Below are 17,922 nucleotides of genomic sequence, written 5' to 3'. Positions count from 1 at the left end.
AGGGATGATGGAGTGATAGTGGAAGAATAGAGGGACGTCTAATGGGAGTGCGTTAGACTCGCGAGTGTTCTGGTTACTTTGAGATTTGACTCGGCGTAGGATATTAAGCACGCTATTGGCGAAGTCAGATCGCTATATTTTCAGATAATAACGATTTATTATAATAAAATAATATGTACAACAATATCTTCCAGGTACGAGGAAAGTGTAAAGAAATCTGATATTTTCAAAAATATGTTTAGTATCGACATCATTGATATTTTTCATCCTGATTATTTCTTTCATCTTGACTTTACGATTGCACGAAATATAAAGAAGTTGATGAATTTATAACGTTGAAGTAATTACTTCGAGAAGAACTCTACATCTTGACTTTTATATGTCCGTGACCCGGAGACCGCTGTTACGAAGAGAATGCAATTTAATGAAATAAAAAATTCGAAATAAAAAGAGGTGCATATCATTGTGCCCTTGAATATAAATTATGTTTTATGTTACAAGGTCTAGAAAGAAAAGGTGTTACAAGTAGATTTCTATTGTTGTTTCTTGTAGCCTTTAGCTACAGCTACGAGGCAAACTTTTTTGATAATGTCTTTTGTTATAAATATATGAACGTGCTCCCTATCATGGCTTCTTCCATTGTATTTTAACACTATCAGAGTGAGGACCTGAATCGCCATACACTATACACTATACTTGTACCTTTATTTGTTTCAATATATTTTTCTATTACAAATTCATCCACTGGTTTTTCTATATCGGTTAACGTCAACGTATAACATTATGGCAAACCATCGGTCGAACCTTAATGAGTGAAATGAATCGTTAAAATAATTGGATATTTGAATCCTAATATTAGATTAGCTAATATTAGATGCTAGACAGAGACAGGATTAAAAAGGAGCTGGTTTAGGATTTCAAAGATGTAATATACGACGTGGATAGCGACGCCATGGTAATAATGATGAGGGTATAGTGGGAATAATATGGAATGGAAACAATGATCGTGATAATGGACACGTGACAGTGATGTTAACAATGCTGGCTCGGGATAATACTCCGGTTTCTGAACTGCTCGCGCTGCTCATTGTCGGCAAATATTATTATGTCAACTGTGTAAAGTTTATGACGTACAGGGAACTATACTAGTTTCCGATTCGAGAAGCATTCGTTTGCTTTTCGCTGTCGAGCATTAACATCAATCCGTCCATAGTTTTAGCCGACATTATATTTTCTATCGTATTAATTCCCTTCGGATACCAGTTTAAACAGCTTTCTGACGGAATTAATTTCAAGCAATATCGTCTATAATTTTATCGAACGCTGGCATCAACATCTGTCGATGGAGCTTTCGAATGTTCAAAGTTCTACGTTAATCCCTATGTTAGGCCCAGGTTTGCGGAAGAATTTGTATACGTTGTATGTTGCAAATTTGCAAAATTGCACGTTAGATTGCGCGAAGTGTGAGTAAATTTCATTGTATGATTTCTACACCGAGACTGTAGCAGCTAATGAGTTAAGGTACTTAAGTTAGAGATAGCGTATATGGGACGTGTATTGTATGGGTTGCACATGCACTTGGCCCCGTATTATCATATTGCAACAGCCAGTAGATTACTATCAATACGAAGACAATTACAGGAACTCATTGTTCCCTATCGAAACAATAATATTGTCTAAACAAAGCTCTGGATTATCATTGTTAGATAAGATCCATTGTCCGATGCAAACTAACCAATAAAAGTCCTACTACTATTCCAATATTAAGTACGTTAAACACGTTCAATTATAAGGCGTTAATAATTACAAAGTCATTATAAATTGGATATTGGAAACACAATTTAATTCTTGTATACTCACCTGCATGGAATAAAACGAACGAATATATAGTGAAATGTTCTACCGTTAATAATGCTTCGACCATCAAAAATTAATAATTGACGATATTTATCCTTAAAAAATGAGAAGACTAATTATCTGTTTTTATACTGAATAACATTCCCTTAAATAAAATCGGTTAATCATTTATCCCTCTGCGATCAAAAAATTACTTTCCTCTGTCTTTAATAATATTTCTCGTCCAGAGATGAAAAGAACAAATATACAAAAAGAGATCTTGGTTTATCCTTAATAATATTCGTCCCTGAAAAAGATTATCCCAGATCTTTGCCCTTAATTATATATACTCGCTTGGAAATAACCAATTAAACAGACGTATAAAAAATAAGTATCTCAACTCTTAATAACGTTGCCAACGAACGCCAAATAGGTTAATATCGCGTTACTATGAAAAGGCTGGCGGTATGGAGCCGAGACGCGAAATATTTTCCGGAATCAGGAGCACGCCTGGGATGGCAACGAACGTAAGGTTACCCGCAAAGTTTCCATTGCACTTCAGCCGAAGTTACTTATCCTTAATCCCGGTATTACTTGAAGACGGAATGGAGCCAGACTCTCGGATCTGTCACGTCGAGAAAGGTCTATAGGTAGAAGCTAGAAGAGGAAAGACGTTATTCGAACAAGAGAGAGTCGAAGAGAGTAAGGGAAAAGACAAATTAGTTCGCATCGATCAGACGCGCCCTTCCACTGGCAATGAAGACGTATCGCGAACGACACTTATCAGCTCGAGATGTGCTCGATTAATTTGTTTAATTGATCTCGATCCGAAGAATCCTTTAGTTCTGGTTGAATATCAGGCCACTACGCTGCCACTCGTACGACTTAATCGATGCGACGCCGAAGTCGAGGAGGAAGTGATTCCACCCTCTGCCCCTGTTCGAGTCGAGTGCACGTTCCCGTAGTTTTCGAGGGAACTCGCTTTGAATATCGATTAGCAGTCGTGTCAACAACCAATAGTTGCGCGAGTTACATTGTAATGACGATGGCGCGTGTAATTAGTACATTGGCGTTCCTACTGAAGGACCCTTTTGGTATTTTCGTTTTTACGTTGAGGCACGGGGATGTAGAAAATTTATGAGTTTGAAGTGGCAAGAACTGAAAGATTCAGGAATCTGCAAATATAAAGTTTGAAAGATTGGAGGATTCGAGAATTCAGCAAGTGGAAGGATCAAAGTTTAGAGGGCTCGAATGGCGAAACGTACGAAAGTTCGAATATTTAGCGATTCGAAAGATTAAGAACTCGGAGATCGGAAAATATCGAAGATTTGAGAAATTCGGAGTTACGAAAATTTAATGCTTAGACATTCAAAATTCCTGAATTTCAGTAATTCAAGAATTCGTAGATTTCAAATTTACAAATCCAAAATTGTGCTTATCAATTTAGGATTAAAAAGGTTCACATGTTCAGGAATTAAAAGATCAGAAACCAGAAAATTACGAAAGTTTTCAAATTAAAAATCGCAAAATTTACAAATTCGGAGCACGAAGATGAAGAAAGATCAAATTTGCATCTGGTAAACCGAATAAGTAGAACTAAAGAACGAAGAAGAGTGTAATAGACATGGGCTATCGTATTCTACGAAGCCAGAAGTCGAAAAGGGAATTAGGGTAGTGAAGCGTTTTAATTTTGCCGGTCGTAGCCGGGCCGCGCATTATCGTGCGCGTTTTAATTAATTTCAGTTAATTAATCGGGCCGTGTGTACGATACAAGGAAACGCTTTGTAGGTGCTTTAACGTGGAATTCTCGTTGCCTCTAACACGGCGTAATGGATAAAAATAGGGAGAGGTTACATGAAAAATAGTGGCGTTGCGAAGAGAGCGGGTCGTTGGTGGGGGGAGGTTTTAATTTCGAGCGGGTACAATTAAGCACGAGGGGTCTAAAACGCGTATCTTTCGCACTCGGTTGCGGCAATTGTCTTTAAAGTGGCTTAAGTAAGTCACGTTTAGAAGAAAATTGAGCTAGCCGCGCCCTAATGAATTCCACGCGTTACGTTTACATTCTGTCTTGAGTGAACCGTGCATTTGTCGGGACAAATAGGCACCGCGAGAAAAATGCATCCTTCGAGCTTTTAGTTTGTTTCTAATTTTTAGCGAATATTACAAATGGGAATTAGCTTGTAACGCGAGCTGAATTTTATCTTCCGATAAACCAGCGTATTTTCTAATTTTATATACGCTTACATGTAAAGTGAATAAGTAAATGTAACTTTATAAGAGTCGCAGAAAGTATGAATTTCTTCCTTCTTCGTGTTTCATATGACAAAACAATAATGTAGTAAAAAATATTAAAAGATCAATAAATAAGTCGTTTGAAACATTTCATACAAAAATTTATCTTTACTCGTATGGGTGCCGGTACTCATTGGTAAGTCTGAAAGGAATTTTTTAAAGTATGAAACGATTAAAAAATATTAAATCTTAATTATTCTGATTACGAATAACCATTATGTAAAATATTTTGGCTAGCAACATCGACGGCAAATTTTATATATATACACACACATAGGGGAAAATAAAGTAACCTTTTATCAAAGTTGCACGAAACCGATGACCGTCTATTATCAGGTTGCCTAACGTCAACCTACATCACTATCGCAACACACCGTCATTAATGTTCATTTTTCCTCTCTGAATATTTCAAGTAGCGCTATTAGAGGTACTAATCTCATTCAACACGAACTTCTGTCCCCTCTTACACGACCATCTGTGTCTCTACAGATTACTCTCTGTAATTCAATCGGCTACGTTTCCCTGGCCGATGCTGTCGAGCATTTATCAAAAATGTTGGCCGGAATCAGCACGAGAAACATAGTTGAACGCCGATTTCGTATCGCCAGGCGTTATCTACGAAGCGAGAGCCTCGTGTTCCGCGTGTTAAATAATTCCTGTAGTCGTGCAAGTAACGATGCAGTGACAAGCCCACGATACATCGTCGCGTAGATAGGCAGTTGTGTACGAGGCCGATTAGCTATCAGCGTCACCGGTGTAATAAAGCAAATTGTCATTGATATACAATGTAGAATTGTCGCGATACCTTTGTCACGTGTTGGTTTCAGGCTTTCATAACATTGGTAAGATGTGGCCATTGATGCAGGACAGGTGTGTTTCGAACGTATAGGTTCTGCGTCTGTTCGTTGTTTATTCGATTGATTCTGTCGGCTGCCCGATCTAAGTAAAATCGAGAAGAGTATTTTGAGTAAAGAAAAACGTAAAAGGAAGAAGAAAAACGAAACGAAAAAATACTATGAACTCGCAGATTTCGATCTTCTTATGAAGCTTCCATGCATACAGTCAAAATCCAATACATGCATACAGTGAAGATTCCACGTTCCACCCTGTTGATACACCGTCGAGCGAATCGGGAGACGTGCGTGTAACGAAACTCTCGTAACGCTGCGCGCATTGCGGCGATAATTACGCGCCGCGATCTGGGATTTCTCATTGGCAAGCGTGCAACAGAAAGCAAAATGGCACAAGTCGTCTTTCGAAATGCAGCAGGAGAAACCGCGTAATCGCGAGGCTGGATTCCGCCGCGGCGCGTATTACACTTTCGGCGAGAACAGTGCAACGTTACACGGATAATTGAGCTTGCAAGCGGAAAAACGAAAATTCAGGGCTTCCCCCCGGGGGATGGACGCTTGTAGCAAAACCGGTCACCTGGCCATTTCGCTGATCCTGATCCGAAGGTCTCCTAATTCCCGAGACGTCGAGACATTCCTCATCGCGATGAAGTTGTAATCTAGACACCGTAGATACTGGCGACGACTCAGAGACAGAGCTGCAAGTTTGTTCAGGGATTGTAATATCGAGCTGAAGTAAATTGCCTGGATGTACCGGTGTCCTTTTTTGGTCCTTGGTTGTAAAAGTACAGTACAGCAGAACTCTACTCTCATCAATGCCCGACTAAGCTTTTGTTGCTTAAGTTCACTTATCTGAACATAAGCTCCCATTATGCGAACAATAATTAGATAGTGAGGATAATTGGAGAGCTCGTATTATATGAACTCCGATTATATAAACTGTTTGTTCCTCGGCATGTTCAGATAAACGGAGTTCTACTATAGCAGCTTCTATAAGAGAACATGAATGATATTCAGCTACAATAGAACTGTGAGAATTAATGAACGTTTCGAATGAAATTATTGCAAAATTAAGGAAATGAATATGAAGTATGGAAACATATTGTAGAGACAGGATTGAAACAATGAAAACGAGATTGTTGATTAACGTTATCGCTCGATTATGAAGAGGTATAATATAGATGGTAATGTTTCTAATTTAAAAATTGATATGGTAGTTAATTGGACTGGATTAGAAAATGAAGTGGTAATATCGCGTAGTACGAAAATTGTACTATTAGAATTATTATTAATTTAGGTGGTTAACATAGAAGAGAGAATTTAATACTCGCTAGAAAAGATATTCTGGCAAATCTTTAATCTTGTTCAACGGCGTACAGAAATGGAGAACTGGAATTCTCCTGTATCAACGTGGAGAGAATACCATAAATTAAAAATGATACATCTGTACACTATGATACGGTTTATTAAAAATTTGATATGAAAATGAAGCTTCATTGGTCGTAGTTTGCATAATTCAAAAAGTTAAATAGTGAAATATTTATAATCTTTTGAAATCTTCCACCAGATGATACGTAAAATGCCTTGAAATTCCAAGAGCATCTGAAGAATTTCCTTTTCTTTTTCTATTAAAATTTCATTAATTACAAATATTTATATTTCCCTGTATAATCGTATGATGATCCCTTGAAACTCGCGTAATTGCTAAAATTAAAATTTTTAAACGAGCCAAAAAATTCCCGAATTAACAGTCCGTCCTACTTCATTAATTAGAAAATATTGCCACTAATTACAATAGGGATTGTTCAGTTCTCGTGAGAAAAGCTTACGCGTACGCGTGTGCCTGCCGAGAAGGTTGTTAACTATGCAAAGAGGAACTACATAGGGAAGCACAAGTATTCCCGTAACAATCACATAAAAGATTAAAGTATCCAGCATATACGTTTGCTCTGACCTAGTTGCGGTTAAGAGTTGTACAATACGCTTGAAAGCAAGTATTCACGTGCTGCAAACGTTTTACAGAAATGAAGGTGGAACTTAACGAAAACATCTCCGGTAGGAATACCAACTACCTCCGACATTTTTACCTCTGCGTTCTTTCCTCCCTCTCTTTTTTAATGCACGATGACGACTTCCAACCGGCGTCTTGCTTCAATTTCAACCTAGATGAATTGAAAATTCAAGAAATGTCTGATTCCATATCAGTGACATCGAAGATCATGGTTAGACACTAGGCGGCAATTTAGATGGAAATAAAATCTTTAAATATGACATTTTCATCGAGTTTCCAGCGAGTCGGTAATTTTGCGGATGTAGATATACTGTATTATCTCGTAGGTCTGGAAATTTCGAATATCATTGTAGGTTTGAAAATTCACCGTATCATTGTAGACGTAGAAATGCATGAAATTTTCGATAAATTTAATAATCTGCAGATTTCGAGCGATAGATAGCGTAAAGGATAAAAGAGCAAAATTGACTTTTCAGCGTGGAAGGTTTGGAAATTACAATGCCTGAGATGGCTATTCATGCTGTATACTGATATTTCGCTAAATCTAATTTTACAACAGATATAATGTAATTTGTATATTCAGATTGGTTGCAAATTTCATCGACATGATCGCGACAGCCGTGTCTCGTTACACTGCTAACGAAATTTCAAAATATATCCTATGACACGCGTGTTATATACGTAAAAGTTGTCTAGGATGTGTTGAAATACGTTCGCAGGCTACTGTAGCACCGTTTTAGTAATATTAAATTTGATACGTTAATCATCATTCTGTCTAAAATTGCTACTCAAACAGAGATAACCAGACTCATCAGAATAAATACCGGTGAAGAACACGGTCGGATAAGTAACACGATATTACCTCTGGCTCCATTGTGATTAGCCAAGCGGATGGTTCGCATGATCCACCGTCGTGGCGCTGCTTTGTCGCTCGACACATTCGATATCCTTTGTTCTATTTGGCCAGCGTCGAGGTTGGCGCAGACCTCTGCCTACGTCGATTTACAACAGTCTGCTTGCCGCGAAAAGTTCACTGAGTTCCGTGGAAAAGCTTTAATATCGCTTGCACAATACTCACTGGATCGCGTCGATATTTTCTGTCCGTTGTTGTACGTTCAACATGGAGGGGAAAAGGGAGGGAAAGGTGGACCGACCAGGCGGATGAGGATTATCGATTATCAGTTAACGAGTCTGCACGCTTTTCCCCCGTTTCCTACGGCAGCGTGCGCCAGGACGTTTTTATAAACCCAGCCTAGGATTACACATGTAGGCTCCATTATGGGTATTCGGTTTAATCAGAATCGGGCGCTGGTTCATGATAAACAGAGATGGACGGATGAGGAACGAGCCATGCTGACGTTATTGTTATCATAATATATTATATTAGTGCTACACCATACCAATGTGCCTCACACCGATTGTAGTTTCTCGAAATTTTAAATGTACTTTTGTTAGGACTAGTTATGGCTAGGTATGTGACAATCGCATCTATCAGAAACACACCGATATAAAAGAGAGAAAAAAAGAATTGATATTAAAATATTTAGTCTTCCGAATCGACCAATAATTTGTACAAGTTTGGACGATTCCATAATCATCTTTTCACCTTACCTACCTTACGTGTTACACAGGTCTAACCTCCGAATTTCTTTTAATCCAAAGATTCTGTCTCATTGAGAAATACGAACGAACGATTATCTGTAAAGCAAAATTACAACAATTCTTAAAAATTACGTTATTGCAAAATTTCTGCAAATATTCTTTTAGTACCTATGCTAATATTCATAAAAGCGTGGCTGCGTATCCGTTATGCAAACCTAACCTTAAAATCCAAGTTTTCCTACCCAAAAAGCTCCTTTCCACATAAAAATCTCAAATCTCACACCGAACGCTGGAACGTATCCCTTGGGAAAAAAACAGCAAGTGCCACGAAAAATATTCCCACCTCGGCATCGTGAAGCATAGAAGCGTATCTTGTAGCGAGTGCGCCACTCTTCCACTCCTCCTGATCCCGATGGGCTTGCAGAGTTGTTTCAACGTAGAAACGTGTCCCGTTCGGGCGTCCATTATTGGCGGGCCACGATGAGCCCCTGAAATGCAGAATTCTCGCCCGTTGTTTGTCGACTATTGTTTATCCGCACGGTTATGTGGCTCGTTGTTATCGTTTCCGGATACCTCCGCTCGGGGTACAATGAAAATTCGTGTTTCCGGAAATTTCCGGCCCCGTGGAGAATAACTGGATCGCTTCTCTTTTTTGTTCCATTTTTCTTTGTTATTTTTTGGAGCTTTTTCGGGGGGAAGTCGCCCCGTTCTGTCGCGCATTAATTTATGGCGTCGTTGGTGAAACGCTGCTCGTTTGAACGTTCCTGAGGATTACGCTCTCTTTTGACAGCGATTGTCAAGGTTTCGCTCGTAATTGGTCCTAGGGCAACGGACTTTTCTTATATTTTCTCCTCTTCTCTTTTCATGCTCCTCTCTTCTCTTCTTTTCCATTCTTCCTTTTTATTTATAAATCAATGCTCCAGAGAGGAATGAGCATTTTGCGAAATGAATTGCAAGGCTTGTTAAGAATATTTTAAGAGGACTGTGGAGAGGCGGATTATAATATTTATAGGTTAAAGATTTCCTTCGTGTCTATAGCATCGTCTGGCTTGTATAGTGTACCAGTTCGAGACAGGAATAAAAATATTTGCAGAAAAATTTATTCCGGCGGAAAATTTATTATTCAAATGTAATTTCGTTCCGACTATTTACATGGATGCCTCATTCATACTACAACGACAAATATTATTCAACGCGTTGTACATGATTGGAACGTGAACGGGGCTATGCATTGGCTCATTTGAAAGCCATTGAGCAATATTTGACTAAGCTGCAGTTTGGCTGTTAGCGCAAATCGAGCTTCGTATCTAGCATGATTTGCTTCCTTCCTTCTACCGTGTTATATCATTTTCCTTTGCCTCGTACAATTTATTATTCAAGTTGTTTGAATTATATTTTTTACTCCGTCCGCGAATAATATAATTATATGAATTAAATAATTAAACTTAAATTTGGATGATACTGATATAAAAAAAAAATTGTTCAGTCGGTGAAACTGTATAATCCCTGAAGTATCGTACAATAATTTTAGGAAAAGTGCTAAAGAACAGAGCGAAGCACATACGTAACTGCAACTGTAACGTGAATTATTTACACGTGTACAAGGGTCAGTAGGAAACGTGACGACGATAAAATATTGCACTTGGTGCTTTTGAATCACCGGCATCATCCGACTTCCTATTCAAGAAATTCCATTTGTTTTTCTTTACTTCTCCCTACTTCTCTTACATTTTGCGTATAGTGTAGTAGCCTATGCTTTATACTTCATTGGTTCTTGTATTTACAGGTTTCTTTAGTCGATCGTAGAACGTAACGAATCGTAAAAGCGGAAATAAATCGTTCGACCGTCTGTTCTTCCGTCGATGTCTAGTTAAATATTCTTGTTTTAAGAAGCTGTAAACATTTTAGTGGTAAATTTGAGTTGGCATTGAAGCTAGCATTAAATTTCGTCGGAAATGAAAAAATCAAGCTTCTGGTCATTCTTCAAGGTTTGCAGTAAATAAAATAATAAAATCAGTCGTTACAAACGAATAAATTCACTGATGAAGATTCTAAACTTACTCTGAAGTGATCATTCTGTGTCATACAGTCGTCCGATCGAAGGAAACCTGCTATGACGCCGTTGTTTTACACAGATCACGTGACCACGATCATGAAACATCGTTGTTTACAGGCGAGAAAAATGCTTCTTGTGCTCCTCGCACAAGATAGATCTTCGAGAGCGGAGATTAATTGTTAATCCAGCAATGCCCCATATCTGACGAGAAAAAATGCAGGATTCCACGGTGGTATTTCTGCTCGCAGGAGCAGCCAGGTTTCGCCGTGCGTGGCATCGACCCCGTTCCGTGGAATTTCGTCGCGTCTCGATCGATGCCTCGTTGGATTTCAATCTGTACACGATGCATACGAACCGAGAAAATAAGCCGAGTTGTTCCTGTGCGATGCAGCTGAAACTTCTCGTTTCAATTTTTTCCTTTTCATTTTTTGAGGTTGCGGCAGGAGGGGGATGAAAGACAAATATGATCTTGTGAAATTTGTGTTGATGTTCGTGTAAATTTGTATCTTCATCAACACAGATGGAAGAGTGGAACTGAAAAATGAAAGTATATTTTATATTCTACAAAAATTGTTACGCCTCATAATCCGAATTTTGGCATTTCAAAACTTCATGTATTCAAACTTCAAGAAGCCTTCATTTCTATGAAACTGAAAAATTGTATCTAAAATGAGCATAAATTGTCTATGTCCATAAAAAGTAAGACTGGTACTATAATTGTTAATGAATCGTTGATTCGAAAGTATCACGCGGAGAAGCGAACCGAATTTAATAACATTTCGATGGGTAGGTACGCTCGATCGTTTATTTCCTGTCACGGGTACGTCTCATTAACGATGGAAATATAGCACGGGACGCAGGAGTCCATTAATTTTAACGATCACCAGCTGTAATGATTTCACGGTGACATGACGTCGCGAATTCGATGTTATTGGCGAAATTTTCCTGTCGTGGAAATATCTCGTCGCGTTTTCATGGGGCGAAAAAAAGTGAAATCAAGCAGGGCCATCATCGAAGCGTGCTATTTCATCCCGATATCGTTCTCAAACTAGAATGTCTGTTCCCGTCGAAAGCTTTCACTGCACAGTTTAGAAACAAGAATATTTCAAAAAATAAAAATTTTAATAAAGGGTATATATCGAAATAAAACTGTTTCTGAAAATAATACAGAATAACTAAATATTCCTACTTTGCCTAGCAGACTCGATGCGTAATGCATAATATATTTAACAATTTTTCAAATCTCATATATGAGTTCGTAACGTTAGAGGATTGAAGAATACAACACCAAGAAAAGGTCGATACGTTATTGTTGAGAATTGTGGGTCTTGATAAGCGAAATAATGTTATAGGAACACTAAATTTACACTTGGAATTAACATTAGAGTAATTATATATTTACTTTATGGACGATTTCTAAGATATTCACTTGCACGCGTCTCAGCACTTTCTTCCGTACCCGACTGTTAACTGACTGAACTGTTTACATTCATCTGCTTTCGAGACGCCACGCACACACACACTTCCACACACTGATACTCACATACAAGTATCTCTACTACGCAACTAACCTGGTGCAGCACAGAAAATTATACGTATCTCGATAATTATAAAGCTTCCTGTTAATAATTTTAATGGCTATTATATTTTTAGACCGTTTAAAAGCAATCGTGAATTAGTCGATTGGGAAGTGAAACTAGTGTAATCGGTTGGCCGGTGGCGTTAGCCGTTGATCGCGAAATTTCCCTAATGATGCATGAGCCAGCCAGCTATCGGCGAATTTATGACTGGAATAGGGCTTTACCGAGGATTGAGCCTGGCCCTTAAGTGGATTTATGACGTGGATGAGATTTCTTAGCTGTTGCTGGGATTAACAGCTTGTATGTATTGGTACTTTGTATCAGTTATGACGTGGAGAGGTCTAGCGAGGTTTATGGATCTAGTAACATCTGCAGTTCTTGTGTTATTGATGCCAGATCTCCAATGGACATGCCAGTTTACCATGTCTGAATACTTTAGCACAGTAATTTATCAATTAATAATATTAGTGAATTTTATGAAGATACAAGACGATTTCTAATTTGTAAAATTTATTTGTAAAATTCGTTTGTAATACTTCATTTGTTTTATCGTCAAATCTGTTATTATTATACGCGAGAAGCCTGACAGAGCTTACTGTAACATGATTTTATCGAGACATCAATTGACGACGATAAAAGATTCGACCCAATCTTTTAAGTTGTCCAACATTTCGCATTTTCGTAATCTACCTCGTTTTATTGGCTTGTTTAATTGCACAATTAGATAAAGGAAAAATGAAATAAAAATATCGTGATTCAGGAGACGAGCGGGGCACACATTGTTGTTAATTAGATTTTAGTCGCGAATTAACATCGATTGTACAGAGAGAGTTATTTAGAATTATAAACTGGCGTTTACGCGGAATTTACTTTGCTTTAAATTACAAATTCCTCGAGTCTACCACCGCCCTCAGCCACCCCGTCGCCACCCATGTCAGACATTCTCGACTTGTGTAATAAATTTTAAATGTGCAGGTTTGCGAGGCTAAATTTTACTCCTCGAAGGGGTAAGTTCAACAATGCGATGAACGTTATATTAAATCCGAAACGCGAGAATTTCTTGTGCTACGAAATATTACATAAAACTCTGCCTCTCTTTAAACTGGTACACAACACCGAATTTTATTTAACTTTGTATATTTTGAAGAGAAGTAGAATAAGATAATGTATTTGTCGTTTTAACATTACATTTGTCACGAATTTATGGCAGACGAAATTATTGCAATAAGTGGCATCAAATGTAAAATCTACGAAAGGAATGGAATTCTTCTCTGCAAGCTGCAGAATTCTTTATTACACGCAGTGGAATCCCCAAATTCGAAGATATTTGATGTAATTAAGCTCTCCTATCCATTGGAAACTTTTTGGAATTTTAGGATTGAATTTGACTCGTTACATTAATATTGGGACAGTGGGTTTACCTTCTGCAATCCAGCAATTCTTAGATACAGCTCACTATTATTTTCTTTGGAATGTTTCAATCTCAAGTGTAGTAGCATTGGTGAAGTCGTTACAACGATCGACCGTGTCAGCAGGGGCATTAAGCCGCGTACATAATCCGACGCGTATCATAACGCAGACTGCGGGCAACGGCACGCACGGTGTATGGCTGGATTATGGGGTTGTCGACACAGGGGATCGTGTTATTCGGTATCGCGTCCCTCAGGATGCCGTACAAATGGATTCGTATTCCAACGCGTTTCTTTCCATGTGCATGCATGCAAACGAGATCACGATTTTCAAATCTCTCAAGGCAACGGAATTAAATTTATCGGATGAGATATCATCAGTTCGTTGTTTTTAGGATTGATGGTATTTGAATACTATAGGAGAGCAATATGATAAGTTTCTATTATTTACAGCCGAGAAATTTTTTAATTTAGCAGTTGTCGATCAATGGAAAAAGTGTTACTGAAATTTTCTTCTTATTTGGTTTGGTTTTCGTCTCCTTGGGAATTTTAAATTCCCCATAAATGTCTAAAATTCGACAATCTATTCGTCATTGTGTAAAATTTCCTCAAGAAATAAACGATGTTTCACACGTCCCCTTTTAAAATTCTACATTTGGTTAAAAAAAGGCCATACTATTATGATGCACCTATGGCTGGAACGACTGTTACACATGTAGGCGCTAAGGGAACACCGTGTGAGCGCGTACGGAATGTAATACGGTGGCTGACAGTGTCACACGGCTGTTTAAAGGAGCCAGCAAGTAGAGTTCAAGAGGGAAGAAACCAGCAAGAGTTCCGAAGAGCATCGTAGCGAGGTTGGTTGCCTAGTCACTAGGGGCAGACAGCAGGGGGACGCACGAAGAGACGCTCTAGGCGATGTTTCTCTTCTTTCCTTGGTCTGTTTCTCTTCTAACTGGCATCGTCCAGCTTCCTCTTCTTTCCTTCTCCTCGTCGCCTGCCTCCATTTCTCAGTTCTTCCTTTTTTTTCTATCCTGCGTACATTGGGAGCCGCGCTTTCCCTGTTTTCCTCTTTCAGTTTTTTCTCTCTTTGTACTGTATTTTCTGCTCCGACTTCGTCTTCACTACGTACGCCTTCGCGTCCTTATGTACACCATCCACGCGTTTCTCGTTTTGCGACGCTCTGGGATCATCCTTTGCCACTGTGAGACGCGATGCTATTGATTACAGATAACGCTCGGTGCGTTGGCTCTGATATGGACACGTTCCAGAGACTTTCCTGGAGCGAGAGTGTTTTTCATTTTCCGCTTTTCTCAGTTATCCTCAAACATATTAAAACCATACAAACACAAAATCCATGTAGATCTAAAATTCAACCATCGTCAGATATACCAAGGCGCAGCTGTTTAGCTTCAAAGAACAGTCAACCAAAAGTTCATCCGTGTATACGATTCATCTAATAAACATCCTCGGTTACTGGCAAATATTCCAGAATCATAGAAACACAAAATCCAACTAAATAGCAGACTGGCTTCACGAATCTCCTCAATTATCCTTAATCACCTGAAAACTATTCAGCCGCAAAATCCAAACAGAATCAGATATACGAAGACCCAGCTGTTTATCGCAAAGAACAGTCATCCCGCGTCTGATCCGCCACAAGCAGGTGTCCTTACTGCAACATTAATTCGACGGGTGATACAGTGTCGTGGAAGCCACGCAATTCCTCCCTCGGTTTTTTAATATCATTCCACTCCGTGTTCCCCGGGTCTGCCATAACTCTTTTCCAGCTTGTAGCCACTAGCTATGTGTTCCTCTGACGCAGACGACGGGAAACCACCCTGGCTGGGGGAATCCGCAGATGCGGCCTCGTCCTATTCGCTTGGTTGGCTCGCAGGCTTGCTCGAGCTTGCGAAAAGCCAGACCATTGACACTGGCGCGCGTACTCCGCCATTGTTGCCGGGCTAATAAAGAAAAATAAAGACTCCTCTTCCTGCAGGATATTAGCTCCACTTTCCTCCCGTCCGTTTCTGTCCTTACGAGCAAGGGAAGACCTTGCTCGACGTCCGGTTTCCGCGTTGCTAGCTTCCGCTCCTTCGAAAATCTCAGCGTTCCTTAATCCGCCCACTGATCGTCCGTCCCCTTTTTATTCTCCGCGGTGAAAGCAAATTACCGGACTCTCTTCCACTTAGCCGCGTCTCTTTGTGCTGTTCCCGGTGATGACACTGTCCTTTTCTCCTCCACTGCGTTGTGTTCTGCGAGCAATGTTTTGCCGAGGATAGCCCTCTGCTCTCCCTCTGGCTGATCTTCTGGTATTGTTCTTGGAAACTGGTGGATTCTTTTTTAGAGATTGAGGGCAAATATAGAGGGGTTGATTAGGTGGGAGAAAATGGGCAGGATGGGTTAAGCGGGTGTCCATGTGATTAGTATAATTCGGACTTTCGAACGAAAGGATGGAGATGGTTTTTCCTTTCTTTTCGAAAATTGGAGATAGAAGTTAATCTCATGTTGGTTATAGGAGATGCAAAGAATGGAACAGACGTGAATATTACTAACAGTCTGCAGATATTTGCGCAAATTCGTATTTTTTAATCGCTCGCTAATCCAACACATATATTTCTTCGTGAGTCACACACGAAAGGATGTGACCCGAGAATAGAATTTGCCAGATACCAGAGACCGTCGATAGGTCGTTCATGATATCCAGCTAATAAAGAAAAATAAAAGCTTGACCGTAGATATTAGCTTCGTGTTTTCTCTCCATGTCCTCATTGCCAGCGTCTTTTTTCTTCTCTCAATACAAAAGGAAGGAAGATCAGATGGAAGATGCGCCACGGACGCGACGGAACTGTTTGTTCGTGACGCGGTTTCCAAGGATCTCGAGGAGATGGCGAATTTATGGCTACCCTCCGGTTCGATATTCCTGAAACATTGATCTCCCTTCCATCGTCGCGAATTGTTTCGCGTCGCTCTCGCTCGATTGCATTGAATTGGATTCCTACGAACGATACCCCTGTTCCATTGCCTGCTTCTAGGACTTTGAAATTGGGCCGAGAGAGCTCGCCTGATTTATTTCGTTTGATGACTCCGTACTCGAACTGCTGAGACAAATTACAAAAAGTTTCTTTCTGCACCATATTAACGATATTGCATGACTTATTAAGTTTGCCTTCGACGTATCCATTATCATGTAGAAATACAAAATCGTCGAATTGTAAGATGTAACCGCTAACACGTACAATAAAATGATGTGGTTAATTTATCTAAATATCTTCCTAAATATTTAAAAAATTTTTGTTGTTTGTCAAAATCGGCCTAATATCGAAATACAGAAATGCGAGGATCGTTAAGACTACTAATAAATTATATGCATCGATAAACTAACCATACCTGATCGAAAATCGTAAGTGGCGCCACCTACGCAATCCCCTAACCTCATCGCGATTGCCAATCGCCTCGTGCCCCGAAGGCAAACGTCTGAAATTCCCCTTTCTAATTACCTATTCCCAAGAAACACGTCCTAGACATTAACGTCGCTTATAAAAAGTCTTCCATTTCTGGAGCCTAACTGCTTCCGCAGTTAGGCGAGCTGATCGATTCGAAATGACAGAAAAGTAGAGTGGAGAGAGCTGAGCAGACTAAGCTGAGCGTTCAGCCTAATATCAAGCTTTAGCCTTCTATACTTATCCAGGTTGTACGGTTTATTCAACAACCCCTCACGAAACTCTGAGAAACAGCACACTCGTGGCGAATTAATGTGAACCACCGTGTTCGTTTCCAAACATCGATGGCCTGCAATTAGGGGAAGGCCCACGCCAGCCAAAACTGTTCTATCGGTCATTCTTTCGCTCGACCGGATAATGACCCCTGTGCCGAGCATCAGATGCATCAGATGGTTGGAAATTCGGTGATGGACTATTTTTCCTTGGGGAAGACAGTTTGTGGCTGAGTTTCTGGGCACTTAAATATCTGAAACTTGGCTGTTACACTCCCAATATATAAAAATAGCTATTGATGCAATCGCTGGAATCTTGAGGTTTGCAAAAATTTGGGAAGACAAATCTGACGAGATCGAAGCGAACATTATTAATTAAAGCGAGGACGTTTCTAACGACTGCTGGCGCAATCATTAAGATTTTAAGAAAGCATCGCGTTTGCTCGAGTAAAAGTTTTAAAATAAAATTAATCATGAAAATGTATTTTGAAATGTTGAATGTTTGTTTGAAAGTGGAATGCATTTTTATGTCTTCTTTTTTGCAAAGGAAAGAAAAATTCCAGTGTAAGT

General features: G+C 39.4%; 1 protein-coding gene across 5 annotated transcripts in view; it reads left to right on the top strand.

Annotated features, from left to right (window-relative positions):
• LOC122576788 overlaps positions 1-17,922 on the top strand; it is a 314,658-nt gene that overhangs the window by 142,793 nt on the left and 153,943 nt on the right. The window lies entirely within an intron of this gene.

This window comes from Bombus pyrosoma, linkage group LG16 (genome assembly GCF_014825855.1).
Source record: "Bombus pyrosoma isolate SC7728 linkage group LG16, ASM1482585v1, whole genome shotgun sequence".
NCBI lineage: Eukaryota > Metazoa > Arthropoda > Insecta > Hymenoptera > Apidae > Bombus > Bombus pyrosoma.
The sequence above is the reverse complement of the archived record's forward strand: the minus strand, read 5'-3'. Positions and strand labels throughout refer to the sequence as shown.